The sequence below is a fragment of the Pteropus alecto genome, unplaced genomic scaffold, assembly GCF_000325575.1.
Source record: "Pteropus alecto unplaced genomic scaffold, ASM32557v1 scaffold95, whole genome shotgun sequence".
Classification (NCBI taxonomy): Eukaryota; Metazoa; Chordata; class Mammalia; order Chiroptera; family Pteropodidae; genus Pteropus; species Pteropus alecto.
In genome coordinates this window covers 11,119,451-11,143,176 of record NW_006441071.1, presented here as the reverse complement: position 1 = coordinate 11,143,176, position 23,726 = coordinate 11,119,451, and the positions used below count along the sequence as shown (strand labels likewise).

At 35.6% G+C, this 23,726-nt stretch overlaps 1 protein-coding gene across 4 annotated transcripts in view; it reads left to right on the top strand.

Annotated features, from left to right (window-relative positions):
• The window catches only part of KDM4C (lysine demethylase 4C), a 336,400-nt gene that overhangs the window by 231,640 nt on the left and 81,034 nt on the right, over positions 1-23,726 (top strand). The window lies entirely within an intron of this gene.

Here is a 23,726-nt window from a genome sequence, read left to right as displayed (position 1 = left end):
ATGCCAAACTCTCTGGTTGATTATCTTCTGACCTACTTTCTGTTTTAGAAACTTTCATAAAAATCTTCCCACTGATTCTCTTTGTTAAGTGTATTTTTCTTTGAGAAGATAGACCTTTAATGTCCCCAACATTGAAGTAACCTTGGAGTTCTGTTAAATTGTGATCCAACAGACCATTTGCTTAGGCCCTTATAGTTCATATTTAATGACAATTTTCCCTAAAGTTAAATTGTGTAAACTTAAAATATTGGAGCATGTCTTACATGTAGACTTAATTCCCTAGAATTTCTTCAGTTTTTGTTATTCTTAACTTGAGATCTTTCTACTATAGAATGTTTCAGGCACTGCAGCTGTAACTCTCTATCTGACTGTTAGTTGTTTTGTTGCTAGTCTTTTACCCACCGAGAAAGGCAGCTGGACGTACTGTTTCTGGACTTTTGTCATAGGTTCTTAGAATCTAGTCTATCTTCTTTCGTTCTCATAGAAGAGAAAGTGAACACCATTATTTCTCATTATAGCTGTATCAAGAATTTCACACTGCTAAAAAATAGTGACTCTTTATGGAGCTGTTGATTGCTGTTGGCAGAAATGAGTGGTGGGACCAGGATGCTCAGGATATCGTAATGGGAGTTTTGTGAATGATGTGGAAATGAATGGGTCATTTAAAGCTCACAGTGACTATCAGAAGAGAGTAAAATTCTTCGGCTCCTGGACTTCCATGGGAAAGTTTGAAATCTTACATCTTGCTCACCAATTAAAACACCAATAAGAAATAAACAAAAAAACATTTGCTAGAATTAATACTGTTAGGCAGGATATTTAAAAAAATGTCAAGTTCACCACATGTTATAGAATTTAATGTTCAGTGTGATAAATACTAACAAATATCTTACATTTTAATTTTTTTCTGATTTACAAGTAATAAGTATTTGCAAAAATTCAAACACTACATTTAATAATCACCTTTGGTTCTCTCTCCTGAAAGATGACTTCTATTACCCAGTTTAATACTCCTCAGAATTAGTGGTCACTGCTTTTTTTTTTTTAATTTCTTTTTATTTTCTTTTTTATTTTTCAATTACAGTTTCCATTTAATATTATATTAGTTTCAGGTGTAGTAGACATTTATATTATTTACGAAGTGCTCCCCCAATTCATCTAATACCCACATGACACTATACATATTTATTGAGTATATTCCCTTTGCTGTATTATTTTGCAAACACCAACACTATTTCTTAATTAATAGTATTTCTTTTTTAAAAAAAATTTTATTATGGTGACTCTGGTTAATGGAATCCAATGTTTCAGTTGTACAGTTCAATAGTAAGGCATATCTATATATTGCATTGTGTGTTCACTACTCATAGATTGAGTGGTCACTGCTCTTGATGCTTCCCTTTAAGGATTTATATCTTGGCTACTGTTGTTCAGGAATGTTTCCTTAATGATGTATTGTTATCCACACCAGTCCCAGAGGGGTTTTAAGGGAACAGCAGGGAAGGCAGCATGGGAAAATGGCAAAGCTTATTTTTTTTCCACAATGCTTTACTCATCTTGATTGTGTATATCACATATTCCTTATGGAATGTTTTCCATCCCTAAACAGTTGGTACCTTTATTATAATATGTCTAGACTGAATTTAAAATCTCCTAAAGTCTATTTTAAATGACAATGTAGAGCTGTCCATGACACATATTGGGTGAAAATAGCAGATTGTAGATCAGATCTTTTTCTGTTTTTAATTTTTAAATTTTATATGCAAAAATAATTTAATTTTTTAACTTTTTATTTTGAAATAATTTTAGATTTACGGAGTTATTGTATATACTTCATCCAGCTTCCATTAATGTTATAATGTTAGCACTTTACATAAGCATAGTACATTTGTCAAAACTAAGAAATCAACATTGGTAATTCTTACTAATTCAACTACAGAATTTATTTGGCTTTCTTTAATTTTTCCTCTAATGTCTTTTTTCTGTGTTCGAAGGTCTCATCTAGCATACCACATTGGGTTTAGTTGTTTAGTTTCTTTAGAATCCTCAAATCTGTGAGTTCTTCAGTCTTTGCTTGTTTTCCATGATCTTTACAATTTTTGGTAGGTATTTTGTGGAATAATCCTCAGTTTGCATTGTCTGGTATTTTGTCACATTTAGACTGTGGTGTGGGTTTTAGGAGGAATGTCACAGAGATGAAGTGCCCTTCTCATCATTTTAAGAGGAATGTGATGTAAATATGACTTATTACTGATGATATTATATACTTGGATCAGGAGGAGTCTGCCAGGTTACTATTTTTCTTTTTCTTTTTAAATTTTTTTCATTTATAGTTGACATATAATATTTATTAGTTTCAGGTGTACAACATAGTGATTAGACAGTTATGTATAAAACGCATGATCACCCTGATTAGTCTAGTACCCATCTGACACCATACATAGTTATTACAGTATTATTGACCATATTCCCTTTGCTGTACTTTCTGTCTGGTGACTATTTTTATAACTGGCAATTTGTATATCTTAATCCCTTCCCCTTTTACACTGCATGAAGAATTGCTTAGAATGCTGTTTATTAAAATGCTTGCAGTGATTATCTTAAGTGGAAAAATAAAAGGAGAAACTTCATTCAGATGGGGGGAATTACGCAAAAATGCTGTAATTGTTTGACAGAGGACAATAGCCAGAAGTCTAGATAACTTTTCACCAAGAATCCTCAAGAAAACACCTTCACCCTGGTGAATCATCTACAATGCTGTCTATGCCCTGGTTTTAATCAGTGTCCTTTGGTGATTGGGCTCAGACAGACTGGCTTTGAATAAAAAAGTTCACAAATGATCACTTGTGTGTGGGGTGAAATACACCCTTCCAGAGAATAAGATTCTCTGCCTTTTATGTACAGTCAAGGTTGTGCTTTTCTGACATTAGGATTCTTTTGAAGTTTAAGTAATCTAACAAGTAAGCGCATGGCCAGCCAGAAGTCGGAGCAGTAGTTTTGTGTGTTATTTCACCCAGGCCAATGTATGTCTAGGCAAATTATTTTTATCTTTCTATCTAATGAATGTATGTGTGTGTCTGCTAGTGTCAGTTTCAGTTTTTCTCTGGAGCTGTAGCCCACCCTTTTCTGGACTCCATACTGTCCACCTACTTTCTTATTCACACAGATGGGGGATATTAAGAGTTAGAGTCAGTTTGTTTTGCCAAACAATCATCACCTTACCTTGCCAAATACTGTGTATGTTTTTGAATAAAACATTGTTCTTGTCTTCTAGCCCCCTATAGTCTAGATTGGGCTTTCGCAACTTTGGCTCTGTTGGCCTTTTAGACAAGATTGTTCTTTGTTGTGGACGACTGTCATGTGCATCTTAGATTGCAGCACCCTTGAACAAACAGACAATGTCAGATATCGCTTGGGATGCAAAATCACTCCCATTTGAGAACACACTGGTTTACTGTGAAGACATACACATAAACAGAAAAATTTCATTTTCATCACTTTTTGAAGAAGTAATTTGGAGACCGAGAGAACAGAACTTCTTAATTATTTTTAAAAACATCCTAGAGACGTTTTGGGGCAAATTATTTGAATTTTTTTATTTGTCAATAAAGTAAGAGGATTTGGCAACATATGTGCATATTCGCTGCTGTATCATATAATCTGATTTAGTATTTTAACATTACCTATTTTTATGGAAATTACACAACCTTGAATACTAACGAAGTTTCATAAAGATTAAAATTCTGTGGTGCATGTGTGTGTGTGCACACGTGCGTGTGCATGTACACATGCACATGGTAGCTATTGAGTAAACGTTTATAGAATAAATAAAAGGCAACAAATTGTTTATTATTTATGCTTCTGGCTTAAAATTATTATGGCTGGAGGGTTTGATCAGACGATACCAAGTAGCTTGTGCCTGTTTATGGTTTCCCATTTAAAAGTTGTGATGGTAAATTCATGCACACCTTTGTGCTTGCCGCTCTAAAAGCAAGGCATTGATTTCTTTATTGGTGGGTACATGGGATTAGGTCATAAAATGTAGCAGTACTTTGGAGAGCCTATAGAACATTCACGCAGCACTTGCCTTGTTATCTGAGATTTCTGATCTTGGAACCTCTGGTCTGGGGATTTAAAACTGGAGTGACCTGATGTAGGTAGAACAAATTGCTCATCTGTGAGGCAGCTGGAAGAGGGGGGCTCGGAGCCTCTTTCAAGTGACCACTAGGTGGTGCTGCTGTACCATTTTCTCATGCCTTGCCCTTAAATCACCTCTCAGCAAATGCCTAATCAGAGCCCTGCCCACACTTGAGAGAGAGAGAGACAGAGACAGAGACAGAGACAGAGACAGACAGAGACACACAGAGAGAGAGATGTGTGGTGCATGCAGGGGTGCTTTAGCACAACGGTAGCAGCAGGGCAGGGAAGTGCTGCTGGCTGTGAATTCAAAGTGCTAAATTCCAGAGGGCAAGTTTTTAGTTCAGTTTTTCATTTAGTTACATGGGAAGAGCTGGCTTCCCTTGGGGCAAATTAGTGTTTTTCTGTAAAGGTACTAAGCAATACTAGTAAAAGCTAGTAACTGCAAGAGGCTTAAGAATGGCTGTTGTTAAATGTGGGTTTAAAATGTCTTCTTTAGTATGAGAGCTTTATATTAAAAAAAATGCTTATTATTATTAGCAGTCTTTCTAGAATATGGAATATTGGAATTTGTGCAGAGGTATTTGAATATTTTGATAATACTGTTGTTAGCCTTTTATTTATTCATAAGTTCAACTTGCAGCTTTGGAAATACCTTTCTGTACAATTATTTGTATAGGAAGATTTTTGTTGAGGATGTAAGAAAGGATTTGTTGACTTTAGCAGATTTTTCCTCTTACTTATAATGACCATTAAAAAAGAAGAGACAGCAAATGGAAAACAACAGTTTTGGTGCTCTTCATGGATTACGTTGACCCTAAAATGGTATGTGCTTTAAGAAGAACCTTTATCTCATCCAGCCACCTTGTTTGGTGATATTACAAGCGTGGCCTCCACTCATCAGATAACTAAATGGACAACAATAATGAGACTAGACTTATTTTCAAGACATCATATTTTATTTTATTTATATTGCTGATAATTTGAAATATTTTAATAAAATTCATTATTTTTTAATTAAAATTTCAGTGGAAAAATATATTTGGCTATAAGGGTCTTTAGTTTGTTCTTTCCTTTTTTCTTCAAGAATATTTAGCTTCTGCATAGAGTAGTTATCTCAGGGATTACTAAAGAAATTGCCGCTTCATCTAAAAAATGCTACAGATTGCTATATAAAAGTATCAGGTTATAAGTAGAGCCATTCTCTTATAGGAAAGAAATGACTGAGAGTTACCTAATAGGCTCTATCCAAAGTCACATTCAAAAGGGAGAAACATTTTCTCTGTCAGCTTAAGCACTCTTCTGATTATTAATGCAGATGCTAGATTACTTAGTATTTTTCTTATCTACTCATTTAGAGCAAACTCCTTTACTTTTGAATGACTTTTCAGTATAGAAAAAGTTGCCCTTGAGGCAAGGGCTCTCATTCCTAACCCCTTGCTCATGTCCTTTGATTATTATTTTTGCTTATTCAGAAAACATCAGAGTATTGGTACCTGGTAGGATGTCGAGGACATTTCCTACTCCCCACTTGAATGACATGCTCAGGGGTAGCCATGACAGTCCAGGAGTTGGTTTGGAGTCACAGATGGTTAGTATGCTAGAAAACAAAAAGAAAAACAATTGCTCCCACATGATACAGATTTTAGAGTTTACTCAATCATTTCCTTTGCTTATGTCCTTTTCTTATTTCCTCCTGTTTTGTTTTCTCTACTAATATGATGGATTAGCCATAGTCATAACAATTTCTGGAAGAGGAGCCTAATTGTGCAAAGATGGGAACGCAAAAAAAGGAAATAGATATATAACACACAAAGCTAATATGTCATTTATTTATCCATTTATTTATTTATTTATTTATTTATTTTTATTTATTCATTTATTTATTTATTTATTTATTTATTTATTTATTTATTTATTTTGGTTTTCACAATAGAAAAATATATAGGTAAAAACTATAAGGAAGAATTTAAGGACAGGAATTTAAAGAGGGCAAATATGATAAAACAGAAGACCAACAGTATTGTCTGCTGGAACGATCTTCAGTATCAGTATTGTCTTTTGGAAGCAAATCACCAAAAAAATCTTCAGATCTGATTATAAAATTTAAGGGAAGAATATTAAAAAACCAAGCCAGAGGAGTAAAACAGCACGAAGTTATGATATTTGTTATATACATATCACGAATGTCTATTACACACATTGATCACTTTTTGATGATTGCATTAATTAAAGATCTGTGAAATTTAGATAAGTAAAACAACAAGACAAGTTTGTGCAGTCGAAGAAAATTGCAGCAAACTCTAAATTCAACCAATAGTTTTAAACATTCCTCCTGTTTGGAGGGAAAAATTTCTCAAGTAGAAGTGTTCTAAGAATATTTAGATATTAAATTGCGCGTAGCAAAGCAAAGAATGTCTACCTTGATCACTGCTACTGCATGAAAACTTGGTGTGGTATTCACTGGCCATACAGCCATCCTCACAGTGGCATAGCACAATGCCTTTGGTTTCTAAGTCTATAGACATTCCTAGGATTTTTACATTTGAAATCCTATTTCTACAACAAATAGAGAGAGAAATGAATTTTGGAATAGCTGAAGTTGCCCCCAGGCATTCGATGACCTCCATCTGATTTGTATTTGACAAGTGAACCAAGCACAAGCACAAGTGTTCTCTGAGTGAAGAACATTATTTTGAAAAGGAATTTACACTGCAATGATGACCGAGCAACAAGCTTTTTAGTATTTGGCTGAGACCAACTATTCTGCTTAGAAGCCTCTATACACTTTAAAATTTGTACCCGAAGGCAAATAATAGTGAACTTGAAAGCCAAAGATTATAGTTTCGAAAGGTACATCAATTCTGAAAATAGAGTGGTTTCACTGTGGTATTCCATCAGAAACGATGAATCAAGAAGGGAAAATACATTCAGGCTTCCTATTTCTTAGAAAGAGGTACTTGTTCTCTTGCTAACTGGCTTATGTTATCAGATGTATTGAATACTAAAAAGAGAATTACTGAGAGAAACGGGGTCCGTCTTTTATTCTGTAAGATCACTCTGAGCCCTATTTAGTTAATGTTACAGCCGTGTTAGATAGCAGCTTCACTTTCTGTCTAGAGGAATCACAGAGCCTCTGCTAATGCATTTCGGGAAATGTAAAGACATATTGATTATCTTTCATCACTTTAAAAGAAAAAAAGTAGCATCGTAAAGGCAATCAAAAAAGTCATTATGTCCCACATTAACTCATGTACCGATTTATTCACATGTTCAGTTGTTTTTAAAGACAGGAGTTCTAAGAGAGTAATAAACATTGACAACAATGAGCAAGTTTATTATTTAAGTGGAGTTGAGTAAAAATTTGCTTTTAATAGTAAGTAAACTACTGAATAAGAAATAAGTGATACTACAAATGACATAATAATGATATGATATGTAGAATCCTATTATTTAATGAGTCTAGTATAAAACTTACAACATCATTAAGAACGTTCTTTAGGACTTAAGCGTACACATGTCCTCAACTTTGTAAGATTTTTAAATAAGTGTAGTATAAAAAAATGTACATTGGTAGTTGTATAGTACTTAACTGTCAGAATGATTTGCTGCAGAGACTAGATCCTATTGCAAGCTGTCAAATTTGTATATTGCTGTAATACCAAACCATAAAATCTTTTGAGTAAAATGGAAAATGTCAGATGGGCATGACTACAAATAATATACTTTCTGAAGGCTGTAGATGTCTATAGGAGAAAATGTGTAAATGCGTGAAATGTTATCTTGTTACTATGGATTTTTCTTTATCTGCTGAAAGAAAACTCTGAGGCAAAAAGAAATTGATTGGAGCCTTTAAAATTTTAGTTTTGAACTCATTTTTCCTGAGGACTAATTTTAAAAACATTATCATACAGATAAGTAGAACTTCAGATAATTCATGATTAAAGAGTGTTTTGTGGGAGAGTAATCTTATTTTTCAGCTCGCATTGCTGAATGGTCCATTTTTTCTGATCTTGTCTGTGTGAGTAGTGATTAGTGACAGATCTTTTAATTGAATGAGTGAGCTGGGGTTGAGGTTCCAGAGATGGAGTCACCCCTTTCCCGCCAACGTTGGCTGGGTCAGTACCAACAAATGCATGCCCGACCAAGGCAACTGCCAGACAGCTCTAAACAATTGCTGGGGCTTTGCTTGGTCAACAGCAGTTGACAACAGAGAGGTTATAGTGTTTGAAGGGTACAGTCATTATTGTAAAACAGTGGATTCATTATTATTTGTTTTTCTAATATTTTAGTATAAATTAGGTTATTCCCTCAGAAGAGTGCTTTGAAGATCAACAAAAAGTTATAAAATGCTTTTTGTGTGAAGTGAGAATCGCTTCATGCTTGTAATGCAACGTAGTCATTGTGGTATATTTTAGGCATATTCCCACATTTAGTGATGTCATTTTTTAACATGAGCTCAATACAAGTACCAGCACTGTTTTAGGATGCCTCATTTTGGATTTATTGATTTAAAATCAAAGTTATCTACATTCATCTGGATTGCCCTTTGGATCATGCAATTCTAAACCTCTGTTACACTGAGATTGAAGGTGTGGTGTCTGGATTAAGATTGTTTGAGTTCTGCATCCTCCACTTAGGCAAATTTGGCCTTACAAATTATCTTCTCTGATCCTTGTCTGTAAACTGGGGTGGTCGTGAAGATGAAATGAGAAAGTGAAGGGCTTGGTTAATGATGCAACCCTCTTGCTGCATAAATAAGCTGCCTTCCAGCCAGTCAGGACCACAGCCGATAAATATTTATAAGTAGGGAATAAGTTCCTGATGTTCTTTACTGTGTTCATTCATTCATTTGTTCAGTAAATAGTTATTTAGGACTTGCTATGTGGTTAGGTGATAGATGTACTTTAATTTCACTTCTGTAGATACTACAGAATAATGGAAGTTATTGAAAATTAGATAAGCAATTACAAAGCAGTATGAAAAGATCTAGTATAGTAAAAATCCAGAATGCATTAAGGGACCTAAGTAAATTTGGGGTATGAGAGTTGGAGGTACAGGGGTATAGAAAAGCTTCTGAAAGAAGCAGTGCCTAATGATGCCTAATCTGAGACCTGAAAGATGAGAAAAGCTAGCTGGAAGAGGGGTCAGGCAAGTGATCAGTGTGCTCAGTAGCCTAGAAGTGGGAGAGAATCGGAAAGTCTAGGAAATTAAATTTCAATAGAGCATGAGCATGAAGTATGAAGGGGAGATGATGCTGGGAAAAAAGGAAGCCTCAGATGATCTAGAACTGTATGTCCAGTACGGTAGCCACTGGCCACTTAAGGCTCTTGAGCATTTGGAATGTAGTTAGTGTTACTGAAGAACTGACCTTTAAATTTTATTTAATTTAAAATAAGCTAAATTTAAAAACTAAAGCAGCATAAACACATGAAAGACGTATAGTTTTGGGTAGGTCTACATTTCACATTTCAAACACCCTTGAAAATTTAGTGTTCAAATTGAGACGTGCTGTAAGTATAAATACACAGCAGATTTCCAAAACTTGGTATGAAAAAAGAATATAAAGTAGCTTATTAAAAATCTTTATATTGGTTATGCGTCAAAGTGGTAATATTTTGGATTTGTTGAGTTAAATGAGATATACTGTTAAAATCAATTTCACCTATTTTTTATTGTTAAAATATATATTTAACAAAAATATTTTAATCATATTTAGTTGTATAGTTCATTGGCATTGAGGCTATTCACAACTATCTCCCCTCTATCTCTACAACTTTTTCATTTTTCTAAACTTAAATTCTGTGTACTCACTGAATAGTTACTCCCCATTCTTTTCTCTTACCTGTTTTTTAATGTAGCTCCTAAAAGAAAATTAAAAATTGCATTATGTGACTCCAGTGTATTTCTCCTGGAATAGTGCTGGTTCAGGGGATGTTGTAGTTTATCCTGAATGCACTGGAGACTCTTTAATGCCTGTTAAGAAGTGGAATAGTGTGATCAGATTTATTTTTCAGAAGGGTATTCTGGTGGTGAGAATATATTCTAAAGAGCAGGACTGGAGGCAGAGAGGGCAGTTTCAGTGAAAGTGATTTGGGCGCGACCCCGAGATGGAGAGAAATGAACTGATCAGAGGCAGGATGGCTCAGACTAGGTATAGAGGAGCTGCGGTTCTGGCACAAGCAGTGGGGGAGCAGTCATGCCACACACAGGGAAATGCATTTTGGACACACTTAATCTGAGGTCCTTGTAGTCCATGTGGGTGTGACTCAGGAGAGAGATATGTCAGAATTCTCCTTCTCATGGATGTGTAGCTATTCAACACCTTGCTCCTCCTGGGTTGATGTTCAGTGACTATTGCTGGTCAGTAATTCAGGGGTAGTGAACAACTGCATTTGTCTGAATAAGAATTTGGTTCATGATAATACTGTATCTACTGCTCCATGCCCTTTTTGAAGTATAATAGTCAGGTAATACAGTGTCAGCCCTGGAGGTTTCATTTATGTTCTGTCTTAGAGCAAAGAAATGAAATATATTGAAAATGAAAACAAAACCTATAGAAGTGAATAGTTCGATTTGCAAAAAAGATGAACAAAAAGGGAAGTCCAGTGTTCTCATGAAAGATAAATGTGCCCTGCAACCAATAAAAACTTAGCCCACACTGGGATATTGTTGCCAAGATATGTGGTTGCATATAAAAGATTTACAGTAAGAATCACATGGGATTGCTCAAACCCATGAAAAGATATTTAGTTCACAATTGTTTTTCGTTTTAATTTTAGTTTAAAATAATCTTTTCACTAGTAGTTTTTGAGACCAAACCGTGTTTAGTATAAAATTTTTAAATTGTGGATTTTTTTCTGCTTGGAATATAAAATATGTTCCACCTTTCTTTAGAAACCAAGTATTTTACCTTAAGTAAATGGAAAAAGTAGTCAAATAAATTGACCACTTTTCATTACAGGAATAGTGCATAAGGTTAATTAAAACTTTCAAATTTTTTTCCTAGAGCCATCTATTACTCATTATTGATTTTAAAATTCATCAATTTTAAACACTTATTTTCTCTGCACAAAGCAAAAAAATATTATGAAATATTTTCAGTAAATAGCAATTATTTTTCAGTAAAAGGAACCATGATATTCTGGCAAAGGTATAATTTTAATAGACTAATGAGCTTTCTGACCAGAGTCGACTGAGCTTCATCTGAGTTTTACAATGATAAATTGACTGTGTCAAAATTTGCAATCTAGTCTGGTGAAATATTTTACTATGAAAGTTTAATTCTCATTTTTTATTTATGAAAGCAGCAGTAGTGTCACAGCAGCTTATAATATGCTGGCCATTTGGTATGATTTATTTCAATGAATGTCACTTGTTGATGTGTTTAGTCATTGTTGACCCATAATTAATTCTAAAAACTCTTAAGTGGTGTGAAACGTAATAAGTCAGCCACTGTAGTTAAAAAACAAACAAAAAAATCATGATCCAGAGATCTATTCAGTTGTCTTTTCCTGGTTTTAATGATGTCACAGCTTTATATTTGACAGCTGATGACATTGGAAGAGTAATAGCTTTCTTTAGTATTGTGAGGATCTACTTAGAGTAATTTCTACCACAGAGCATATATTCGAAATGTAATTTAATCATCGTTCATTACATAATTTGGGGGTTCCAGCTTGTCATCATTTTAAAGGTTTAGAGGAAAATTGTGGAATAAAGAGCATTTCTTTCATTCATGTATGAACCTTTTATTCAACAAATAAAAGAAGGGGCTGATCATAGTGTTTGGTGCTTGGTGACAGGGGCCACCCAGAGATGGAGAGGGTCATTGCTGTCATGGGGTTTGCATTCTGGAAGGATTTAGATATGGAACTTTTAAAGATATCATTTATTCTTTTGGTAGCTGTGAAAGGCAGAAGAGAAGGCCTAGATTAAGACATTCTTCTTCTAAGGTGTTTATTTATAGAGAGATGTAATAAGCATTTCTGTTTTCTAATGTCAGATATTTATCCAGTGTAAATAATTTTGAACAAATAGATAAGAATATCAAAAGTGTACAGTTTTCAGATATGATCGAATTATTTTGAGATCACTTTAGAAATAATAAACATTTTTTTATTGTAAATTTTAAATGGTGGTATATTAGTAACAAAATTTCAAATAATTCATAGTTTATGAACAATGAAACATTCAAAATAATGAAACATTATTCATAATATATATTGTTGCAAATATTACAATGTCTTGAAGTTGTTTGTTCTTTTTTTTTTTTTTTTAAGAAAATTGAGGGATTATTTTTTTGTTATTTTTTTTGTAGTTGTGGCCAGATGACTAACTTTTGGCTAGTGAGATGTGAGCAGAAAGAATGTATGTCTTGAAGTTGTTTTGTTCTTTTTTTTTTTTTTTTTAAGAATTGAGGGATTATTTTGTTGTTACTTCTTTTGTAGTACACAGTAAGAGGCATGAACTCAGTACTGCCACCAAAATGTGCTTTAAATTGTCTTTGGGGAGAAACCATTCAGAGATAATTATCCTTTGGTATTATCCCATTCTGTGTTTCTCAAAGCTATTCATAAATATTTTTCAAATAATAATATGAACATTAGAGAACATTTTAGTTGTCAGGTCAACTTAGAACTGAGAAAGAGAGCAGTGGCCCAAATGTTTTTAGAAACAACAAGAACATTTAAATATTTCTGACTCTTAGGTATCGTTTCTCTAAGAATCCTTTTTCATAATTAGAAAATGAAGAAGCCAGCAACATGAAAATCTCTCCTTTTCCTGGCAGGCCTAGAAGTTAATATATATGCATTTTCAGGCTTCTCAGTTTGACAGGGGGCAGTCACCATTTAATTTCAAAACTCCATTTATCTTAGTGATGGCCTTAGAACTATTAAGTCTCCTTTTCCTGCCTATGACAATCTTACTGTTTCTGTATTCTTTTCCACATGCTGATTTGGGGAGCTCTGCCCTATAGCTATGCACATGACACCACCTCAGTGTACAATCTGCATAGATAAGGCATGACAACCTTTTAACCTCAGCTTGCAGTGTACACAGAGGATGACAGTCCACCTGCAGTGGGGAAAGCAAACAAGCAAGTGTGCTGTGTTCATTCTTAATCACATTCTATTTCTCCCAGAGATGTTCTGAGAAAATGACAGGCCAAACTTAGAGTTCAGGTTATCAGCCTGAGACACGCGAGGCACAGGATGTCTCCACTGCAGATAAGGTTAAATCGTACTTTTGAACTTTGACTTGTTTATTTATTGTTACAATTTTAATATATAGGTCATATAAGGCTCTAGGTTCTTATTTTTAAATTTTATTTTCAAAGATATACTGTTTTAGTTACAAAAGTAATGCGCATTGTTCATCAAAAAAAATTTTTTACACTAGATTGTATGAAATACAAAATGAAAGTCATGTCTAGCTCCATGCCACTCCACAGAAGTGATCATGTTTAATATATTGGACTAATGCTTTTTAACTTTTCTGTGGATAAAACAACTTGGTAGGATATAACACCTTAACAGTGTTATAATTAAGTGTTTCAGTGGTGTACTATGTATGTATAATACTCACACACATATACGTAAATCTGTTTTATAAAAATATCACTTTATCTTAAGGGTAGTTGTATTTTTCCTTTCCTTTGGTCTTACTGTGACCCTACCAGCATTCATAACATTTCACATGCCTCTGCTTATCTCACTTACTTAGATATTTCTCAGGCTGCATTTTTAAAGTTTTTTTTTTTTTTTCCTTCAGCTACCATATATTTGATCCCCTTTACCCACTTCACCCTCCTCCTATCCCACTATATTTGACCCCCTTTAATCGTCTATCTACCCCCTCCTCCCCCACACCCTACTCTCTGGTAACCCCTAGTCTATAGTCCATGTCCATGAGTCTCTGTTTGTCTTGTTCATTTGTTGCTTTTAGGTTTATATCCCACAAAGTTTTTCTTTTAAATAGAATTTAATCACCTGAATTGCACTAAGTATAGTTGTTGGAGATATACCATTTGCTGCAAGTGTAAAAGCATTTGAATGTAATAATAATGTGTATGAGCTCTGGGACCTGGCAGCCTGGGTCCACATCTCTGCTCTGCCACATACCAATTATTTGAGAATATGTCATCTTCCTTGGAAGTCTGTCTTTGATTTTTACGACACTTCTCTATTGGTGTCCCTTCTCTCTCTTTGGCCACTCAATCTCAGGTTGCTTTGCAGGTTCCTCTAACTCTGTCTCTCCCTTGAATGTTTATGATCCCTCAGTTTCTATATGAAGCTCTTTTTTTCACTCTTTACATTCTTAGTAGGGATTTGTAAAATTGGAATCACAGTAATAGTACCTGCTATCATTGTTGCAGCGAGTAAGAAAAGGCATGTGGAGTCCTTCACCCAGTGCCTGGCCATAGTAAGTGCTAAACAAATGTTTCTTCTTATTATTGTTATTAGAAATATATTATGTTAGTGTTATCACAATAACAAAATGATATTAAAAATAATGTATAGGTAGTCAGCAATTTATAAATAAATGATATTAAGTTTGTTTATAAGTTTACTTTTATCATTTGGAACACATTTTCTCATACATAAAATATTACAAATAATTAAGTACCAGTAAAGTTCCCAAATGTTATTTAACTTTAAAAAAAAAAAACTGTTGATTTTTAAGTAATTACAGAGTCGCGGGAAGTTGCGAAGGTAGTATAGAGATTCTCATGTGCCTTTCACCCACTGTTCTCCTTTGGTTACACCTTATATAACTATAGTACAGTATCAAAACCTGGAAATGACATTGGTACAATATGTGTGCATAGTTCTATGTAATTTTATCATATTTATAGCTTTAATTTTATTGCAAGGAAATGTAGTTCTGCAGAAATGGTTAAAAAGAAGGTAAAATCAAAATAGTAGTAATGTATTGTGGTTTGTAGCATATATAAATGTAAAAAGAACTCTTGACACCCAACATAAAACAACCCTATAAAAATTGTGCAAAAATTTGATCTTGCACTTCACCAGAGAACAAATATGGACAGAGCATAAGCACATGAAAATATGCTTAAAATGTCATCCATCAGGTAAAAGCAGATAAAACCACAATGCAATGCTAATACATATCTATGGACTATTTAAATCAATATAACTGACAATACCAAGTAGTGATGCCAATGTGTAGCAACAGAACACACTCCTACATGGCTGATGGAAAAGCAACATGATACAGTCATGTCGAGAAAACAGTCTGGCAGTTTCTTATTAAGTTCAATGTACAATTTACCATGCCATTCAGCAATCCCATTTCTAGAAATTTACCTTAAAGAAATGAAAATTTATGTTCACACAAAAACTTATAAGTAATATTTATAGTGGCTTTATTCATAATGACCAAAATCTGGAAACGACTACTTTTTGAATTGGTGAACGAATTAACAAACCATAGTACATGCATATAATGTAATATTGCTACTCAGCACTGAAAAGGAACAAACTACTGATACCGTCAGCGAGGGTGAATCTTAAATGCATTATGTTAAGTGAAAGAAGCTTGCGTCTAAAAGCTTCAATCTGTGTAATTCCATTTGTATTACAATCTGGAAAAAAACCTATGAGGACAGAAACCAGATTAGCGCCAGAGACTGCCTGTGTGGACTAGTGGATGACAGAGGGACACAAGGGAATTTTTTTTGTGCCAGTGGAACTGTTGGATATCTTGAGGTTGCATGACTGCATTTTGTGGTCAAAATTTATAAAAGCCTAAACATTAAAGGGTGAATTTTACTACACGTCAGTTACATCGTAATTAAAAACCATATTTTTAAGGTTACTAGATGGACTCTGGAAATGACTAATGAGAGTAATGATAGCTCAGTGGCACAGGGAGAAAGAAAATGTGGTAAAGAAAAGTAGAAAGGGGAGGAAGTGAAGGGAAATAATGTAGATGACAGTAAAAAGGGAAGTATTTTGGGAAGTGAGAAGTAGAGTTCATGACTGTCTACATCCCACCACACACTCAGTGTTTACACTTCTAGACAACATTGGACTTGAGGGGGTAGAATCTTCCTCGTAGAAGGCTTTTTACATAGCTCTCCCTCCATTCAGAAAGTTCTGATCTCAGGTAATCATTTCCATATTTCCTTCTGCCAAAATCATTTCTAAGAAAGATATTAATTTTAGTTTCTACTATATCTTCATAATCATTATCTCATTGAGGATTAAATGAGATATTTGTTACATTAGCACAAAGGCTGGCACCGAATAGTGAAGTGATGATGTCAACTCTTATTTAATAGATGAGAAATCAGAGGTTTAAAGTGGTTATGTTAAATAGATAATAATTGAGCTGTGTTAAATCTGGCCTCCTGACTCAAATCCCATGCTCTTGGCTACTAGGCTATACTTACCTCAGAGTTAGGTAGTTTCTTGATCTTCTCAAAGGCTGAATACAAACACTGAGGTGCAGAAGTTAATTGTTTCCAGTATTTTCCATAGAAACGGTCATTCTAGTTCAGGTATACTGCATGGTTTTGTGTGTGTGTGTGTGCGTGTGTGTGTGTCCCATTTTAGGGGACTTTAAATGAGTTCAGTACTTAAAATGATGTCTGTGTTATTTAAGTCCGTGGAAAAAATAGGTTGCAAGAAAATGGAGGGAGTATTCTTAAATTAAGTTTTAAAATATTCTCACATAGTGTCATTAGCCTTGCAGGGCCCGTCAAACTCTAGTTCACTCTTGCCTAGTGTCAGATCTGTTGGAAAGCTTTGACAAACCATTGGTATGTCAGAGACAGCTAAAAGCCTCCGAGAGGTACATAGAGACACATAAATCTATCATCTAAATAAACTCCACTAGTGGCAGGTGTCTGAGAACTCTAACTCACGGTGATGTGGGCACATGGGTTTTGTTGACCAGAAACAGCATTTTAACATTGACAGCTTTTAAAAAGACAGTTCTCGACAGGAATTTGCTAGCTGAAGAACTGCAAACTAATCTTGCCTTCAAATGAAAAGATTATATATAGTGCAGTTCACTTTAAAGAGAAGAGAAAGATGTCATTACTGGGTTTATTTCCTAATAGCTGAATCTTTTATGTATGTAAGCAATTTTTACATAAGCTGTTCTTGAAATTTGACCAGAACGAATACTTTGGTTATAGAAAGTTATGTATGCAGAATTAACATCCAGCCATATTTATTTTTATGCTTGTGGTCAAATCTTGGTAGAGTCTACTTACTGCTTTTGTAGTTTAAAAAATGCAGATACTTTTGAAGCATTCCAGGTATTGTATTAAATTTAGCATTAACATTTTACCTGTCAACCCTTCACAATTTTAATCATTCGAGGGTAACCCTAAAAGGCCAGATCATTGCAGTTCATAGTTTTGTAGAGCCTTTTATGGCTGCTGTATAAGGCGTTAGTGAGTGACTGTCCAGCGTTGTGAACACAACGTTGACTATCCAGACTTGTGAACACAACATTGTTGCCTCTGTATATGAGAATACATGTTTTACATGAAAAGGTATGTGCTCTGTGGGTTGTCATGAATTTGAGAGTTTTCAGAGGTCTCAAGACCTTGAGAATGATGGTCTCCTTCCTTTGTATGTGTGAGGCAGTGAACAAAATCCTGCTTTTTTGAGAGAAAGAAGGAATATGAAACAATTTTCACCCCATGTAGACCCTGGAGAAAAGCATCCCAGCTGTGATGGTGGGCACGATATGTAATGAGTAGATTGTCACCCAAGAAGTTGTGCGTTCAAGGGTTTTTCCAGTGTCCACCAGAACAGATCTCAGAGCTTAATATCTTTGCATTCAGTAAATTAGCTATGATTCTTTCTGACGATCCTGAGTTTTTTAAATGCTTTAAAAAAATTCAGCTGACCTATTTAGTCAGTTTGACCTTCCTTATCAGGAAGGATTAGCTAGCTGGTGGAGAAAAGAGAGAGACCTCTCCTCTTGGACATTTTATTTAGTCATTTTGAAAGATTTTTATTTGGGGGATAAATTAATTCTTGGTTGCAATGATTGTATTCTTAAAACAAGTCAACCTTCACTTGTTTCACTCATGGAAAGGAGCGGTAGCAGCACACTTTGTGAGTTAGAACTAACATTTATTGCATGCGTGCCCTGCAGTGGATGCTGTACACAGTGCCTTCACGTGCGTCACCCTTGTGGTCCTCAATCTGTACACATTCAGTCTTTCAGTCCCCTCTTTGCCAGGCCCCGTTGTAGGTACCTTCCTGTAATGAAACAACAGTAAAAACAAACAAAAAGACCCCTAAAGTTCTTGTTCTTGTGATGTTTTATGCTAGGCATCATTTCAACCCATTTTTACTGGACACTCAGGTGATTTTTAAGGAAATTAAGATAAATAAAATTCATTTAAAGTATACATATGGAAAGTGCCGGGCTGGGATTAAATTGCTCTGTATGGAGCTAAAACTTGCTATTTTGGACTGTTGCAAGTTTTGATACATTGTATATTTCAAGAGAGACTGGGAATCCAGACACAGAACCACAACAACATTGAAAGCTCACTGTGAATTGAAAACCGCAGTTCAGTGGGAACTGGAAAGTTGCATTGGCACTTCCCCCCCCCCCCACCCTCATTCTTATTTAACATGCTGTTTGTCATCCTAGATGGAAACAGCCAGCATCTTCGCTGAGATGGCGACACAGCAGCCTGAGCTCCTGCTTGAGTCAATCCGTAGATTTTTGCTAAAATATGTCACTCGTCATTTTCCCCTGGAACCTTAGGATATTATACTTTGTTTTGTTTGTTCGCCTAATCTTTGGATAAAGCTACTTCTTTTGAATAGTGTACTTTCCCTATCCTGGAACCTCTCTTTGCTTTTGCAGTTGAGTCCAACATATATCCTATTACAGCATCAAAATTAGTGACTGGAATCAAAATCTTTCCAAGGTGCATTGAATTAATGATTTTGGTACATCCTGGGGTCACCTCCTGTGACCTGAGGCATTTAACTAGGAGCCTCACAAGTAAAGTTGTTAATGATGATGCGGGCACATCACAAGCCTGGAGGCTTGTGTCCTGGAGAAACCACTTTGTATCTCTTAGCCTGAATCCTGCCTTCCTGCAGCATGTCAAAGCGACTCAACATATTTTGAGTTTTGGTGAAGCTATCACTCATTCATCAAAGTTCTGTCTGGGTGATAATTTTTGTTTTTGAAAACAGATGTGGAAACTGAGCTGACAGATGTTGAGAATGGACCTGTTGTTGAAGCACATGTTGTCATACATGCCGTAGGAAGACAGGTCGTTAGCATTAAGAATGAAACACTTACAGTCTGGTGAATTAAAGATGCTGTTTGCATGTCTCTTGGATTACTCTGTGTAGTTTGATTTGCATTGCTCTGGAGATACTTAAAAGTTGTCCCTACCCCCACCTGACCCATGCTAAAAAAAGTAAACATGAAGTAGGTTAGCTTATTATATTTTAATGGTTAGCAAGATGTACTCATTTTTTTTTTTTGTCGTTGAATATTCTTTTTCGTTTTGGCTTCTCTGTGCCAGGCATTGTCCAGGTAATCCTCCAGCAGCCCTTTGAGGGTCATATCATTATTCCAGTTTTACATTTCACAAAACCGACATTAAGAAGAGTTCAGTAATTTAAGTTCATACAGCCACTAAACTTACTCTCAACCATTGTGCTGTCTGCACTGCTTCCGGATTGTGGTTGCGTCAAGCACAAAATGGAGAAATGAAGGCTCTGTGACTCACAGGGATACCTTTAACCTGCATCATAACTGCTGAGTCTCTCATCACAGTACCCTGTGCCCACTGTATGAGAAGTCAGCCCATCAAGGCAACACAGTGCATGGTCCCCTTTATCCTTCCAGACCAGTGACCCTCGGGAGAAAAGCATCTGTGCTCACTGTCCACTTCTGTATCTTGGTCAAATACCAGCCTGCGCCGTGGCAGGAAGCACAGAGCCGTGCTCTCACCTTGGGTATTGTAGGTATGTATACTGGCTGGCAGGTACTCGGGCTCCTTGCTCTGAGACTCCAGTTTCCACATGTATCTTTGTATCTTTAGTATAAAGGAGAAAAAAAGTTCTTCAACATTTCTTTTTAATACATGTCATTAAGAATTCTTTATAAACCATGTTTTGATGAGAAAAAATTCAAGATAAATTATACATACAAAATATTCCCAATTGTTTTTAACAAATAGGGAAAAGACTTGAAATGTCATATTATGGTTACATCTAGATAGCAAGATATTGGGTGATTAAAAAAAAATAATTTTATATATACTGTTGTGTAAATTGCAGCACTTCTATAAGAAGCTTTGTATTGCTTGTGAAATCAAAGGAAAAAAGTAAAAGTATAAAATTAGGGAAATTTTATTTAAGTACTTTGGTCTTTTATGTGACTTTTTTTTGTCTAGTGACTTCAGTAGGAAGAATATGGGACAAGCTTATAAAGGAGAGAGTGACCTGAGTTTCCTCCCTTTGTCTTTAATACAAACACCCCGAGCTTCGAGAGTCCATCTTTTCTTTTTTCTTCTTTCAATTCTGGACACATTTTTTTCTTAATGTTCACAATGCCATAGTCATCTTCTTAATGGTTCTTTTCAATATGGAGGGTTTCCTTCTGATGTCTTTGGTAGTAATTTTTAAGGAATCTTTGTTTTACTTGCTAGCTATGACCAAAATCTGTATTTTTTATGATTTTCATTATCATCTGTCATTTTGAAAGTATGTAGCTTAATTAAATTGAATGTAAATTGCCTTCACCCTTTTCTAGAGGTTCCATATATGTATATATGTATAAAAACCCTTATATTCAAAATGTACTAAAATTTCTATCTTTACTTTCTATGTTTTTAATATCCTAAATGCAGTTTAGTTTTGTCTGTCATATGTAATTTACCTGTGTTTTGGGGGTCTCCAAACCACCCTCAGATTTGAGGATTCATTAGGAAGACTCATAGGACTCAGCATATAGTTGTACTCATAGCTTTGGTTACAGCAAAAGGGTACAACGCAAAATCAACAAAGGGAAAGGGCACATCGGGATGAAGTCTGGAGGAAACCAGGTGCAAGCTTCCAGAGTCTTCTCTGAGTGGAGTCACATAGGACTCCTTAATTTCCCCTGGAACAGTTGTGACAGCACCTGTTAAATATTGCCAACCAGAGAAGCTCATTAGAGAATCAACACCCAGAATTTTGGGGGGCACTTTCTACCTAGCATGTACCAAAGTTCCAGACTCCCAGAAGAGAAACAAGTGTTCAGCATAAATCACATTGGACTACATGCCAACAGGTGAGCCATTCTTATCAGGAAATGGAGGGAACCATCCCAAAATCCAGGTTCCCAGACATCTGCCAGAGACCAACCTTATAAGCAGGACTTTCAAAGGTTAGCTTTCTCAGGCCTTTCTATACAATGCACAATAAAAGCTACGAATTATTATTTACACCAAAGGCAAAAATGAGTTTGCTAGAGTAAACAATGGCCCCACTATGCGCATTGACCTCTATAAGACTTTGGACATTCTTCACTCTAGCTCAGTTTTCACCTCTGTAAAATGCACTAGTGCTTCGCACTTTAGAATTCTGTGATTCTGTATGTTCTTTAATACTTTATTTGTTAGTGATTCTCAAACTGGGGTCTTTGTAACCGGAGGTTATGTGAAGACTGTCTTAGGGGACAGACCCTCAACTTTCATACGTAGTCTTTCCTGATGTTGATCCGGATGAGAACAGACCTTGGATGGGGCTGCTGGTTCTCCTTTCCCAGTACCCTTTTTTCCTTGCAGAACAAATGCATTACTCCGATAGATAAAGGGACAGATTCTGAGGGCAAGTCTGAAGAGAGCAAAGTGAAGATAGATTAGGTAATAAACACTGGAAAACAGCAGGTTCTTTCACATAGGCCATACATTTATTGCACAAGTTGTGACCTTATCCATTAGCTGCTCACCAGAATCTACAGTGTTCTCTTCCTTAGCCCACAGCTAGTCCACATCACCCAGCCTCCCTTGCAGATAGGAGCTCAGCCAAAGGTATCAGAGCAAAGGGTGATGGATATCACTCCCAGGCTTGGCTCCTATACACTCTCACATGCCCTCCTCCTCAGTGTTTTCAGAATGGAGTTGACCCAGACACCTCAGTACCCAAATGTTGAAATGGCGGCACTGTTGTCTCTCAACGACTGTGGAGGAGTGCTAACCCAATGAACTGACTGCCAGCTTAATACTGTTATGTGAATCAGAAATGAATTTCAATTGCATTTGAGCCATTATATAGTTGAGGGCCTATATTTTACTCTGATACACTCTTGATTATCTCTTAGAATTAGAATTCAGAAATGAGATGCTTGATATGGGGATGCATATTAATATGTTTATTTTCAAAAATGAATTCAGACTTTTTCTGGTAGAAAATAAATCTGTTTTAGCAGATTGGTTTGATAATGAGACTGCCGTTGTCTATTGGGTCGTCTATATGGCAGACATTTCACATAAACCGGGCTTAATCTCCAGTCCCACAGTTTGACAAATATTTTATCAAAAAGTTGTGACAAAAAAATATCTAAAGCACACCTATAATTATGTTCTGGATTTCTATGCTGGAAAATAATATCCTTTATTTTCTTTTCATCTTAAAAAATTTATAAGGGCTAATTTTAACATATCTAAGGAGAGATACAGTTTTCTAAAACTCTTTTGGGGACTATTAAGCAAAAACATTTAAAGAACACTACTAAATAAGAGAGGACTATTAGTAAGTAGTTTAAATGAGTCTTGGTTTACCTGAATGATAAATAGGCAGTTAGTTTATTCATTTGCGTAAATGAGCTAAAATTTTCAGGGCAAACTTAAAGCAAATTATAGAGACTAATGCTATAGCTTGAACAACTTCTGCTGTTGTAAGTCTTCCAAATTACCCTCTTAAAGTATGTGTAGATCTCATCAGGCAGGTGAATGGAAAGGTTGACTAAGTGATCTTCCTGAAAGAAAAGTGTACGTGTAGGGGGATTACTTCACTTAGTGCTGCCAGGAAACCTGAAATTTTATTGTTCCTTCTCCTTTCCTGAATCTCTTTTATGTGCGGAGGAGACACATAGATATGGGATGGACCTCGGGACCTGGGCCAAGTGTTTGTAGGAGAGAAATTAAAGAATAACTAGATGAATAACATGCTAAGGGAAGGACTTAGTCTAACGGAATGTAATTTCCTAAATTTATGGGTTGGCAAGCCTGGTATCCATAGGGTTTTAAATAACTTGAAGGAAACATTTCTACTTGTGCCCTATACCAGCATACCAAACTCACTGTGACAAGAAACAGCAGAGGGAAGCCTGAGCATCTTTCTTCCATGCAGCTATGTAAAAGATCAGAGAAAACCATCAGATCTCACAGTTGGTACTCCCCCATTGACTAAAAGTGTCCCCAGGAGTGTGTCCCTGGCATTCATCCACTTCAAAGATGTTGACAACCATAAATGCCAGAATCACACCTGACATTTCTGTTGAAAAACTTCGAACACCCCATGGACCCAGAGCCTGCAGGGATAATGGGAGAAATACGGAAAGTAGAATAACTGCTCTAC